A 1127-nucleotide genomic window follows, 5' to 3' on the forward strand; every position below is an offset into this window, starting at 1 on the left:
GCTAAAACTATTAGCTATGCTAGTCTTGTCTCATTGCTATCATAATAAAGTGAGCAATATTTTTAAAAGGACTAATATACAAGAGAAAAAAATTTTTTGGTCTGCTGAGTTGGTCGGGCACAGGCCCACCCAGGCCCACCCTTAGATACGCCCCTGAGTGTACTGTTGACTGAATGAGGTTTTCAAAATTCAAATGTGGCAAAGCCTGAGCCTAGGCATATAGTTTGCTCCATAATTTCTCTTTTAAATGTTTATTATGATGTATTCAGGTGGAAGGGAGCGTCGAGCGGGGATGAGATCTCGAGATGTAGACGGCAATGCCACACCCACGAAGACACCAATAATGATGCTATCATTGATAAATGATCCTATTACTGAATTGTATGATCTTGAAACTGGCCCTCAACTTCTCGTAGAGACTAAAAATGAATAACGAATACAGTTGCGTGTGTACTTCAAGTGGTATGATAATAGCACTACTTATTAATGATCACTGCGTAGTCAAGTTAGATTGCATGTCACACATGATCAGTACTTACACATTCATGCAAGGGTAATTAAAACAACAGCAGCAGTCATTTGATGTCGTTAATTTCACGTACAAATATTTCTGTTCATCTGTTTCAGGTCTCCTGATGGTAGTGGTACTTGTATATTGACTTACAATAATGACAATATACTGAGATTGTATAATCTTCCAAATGAGCTCTACAGCTCTTCATTCCCTGATCACATTCAACTAGAAACGGTGAATTTAGACACACAAAAACATGCATACGTACATGTATTTCTAACATATTGCTTTGTTGTCTTTGGTAGGATCCTGTTGGTTATGCTAGAGAAGGCGAAATTATATACGATTATGCCTGGTTCCCTAGAATGTCATCCTATGATTATGCCATGCCATTTGCTGGTCAGTGTGTGATCATTATACATGTGTAAATTCAAATATAATTATGTGTAGATGATATAAGAAATGAAATAATGTTAATTGATACAGTTGCATGTCATAAAAATTTTAAAATTGCATATATTAAATTAATGTTCACTTCTTGCTACTGAGTGCAAATTTTCCATTATGTCACAGCAACAAGCACATACACAAAGGATGAATGTGATGAAAATGA

The 1127-nt window shown here is 36.1% G+C and overlaps 1 long non-coding RNA gene across 2 annotated transcripts; it reads left to right on the forward strand.

Moving 5' to 3' along the window:
• Nucleotides 1-90: 90 nt before the first annotated feature.
• Nucleotides 91-1127, forward strand: LOC109593507 (uncharacterized). 2 transcript variants are annotated; one of them, XR_002191000.1, is made up of 4 exons: nt 91-462; nt 628-748; nt 820-913; nt 1088-1127. It is a non-coding gene; the product is annotated as an uncharacterized LOC109593507 (long non-coding RNA). The 2 variants fall into 2 exon arrangements; XR_002190999.1 differs by having other exon boundaries at nt 91-748.

The sequence above is a fragment of the Amphimedon queenslandica genome, unplaced genomic scaffold, assembly GCF_000090795.2.
Source record: "Amphimedon queenslandica unplaced genomic scaffold, v1.1 AMPQUscaffold_1200_Cont26785, whole genome shotgun sequence".
Classification (NCBI taxonomy): Eukaryota; Metazoa; Porifera; class Demospongiae; order Haplosclerida; family Niphatidae; genus Amphimedon; species Amphimedon queenslandica.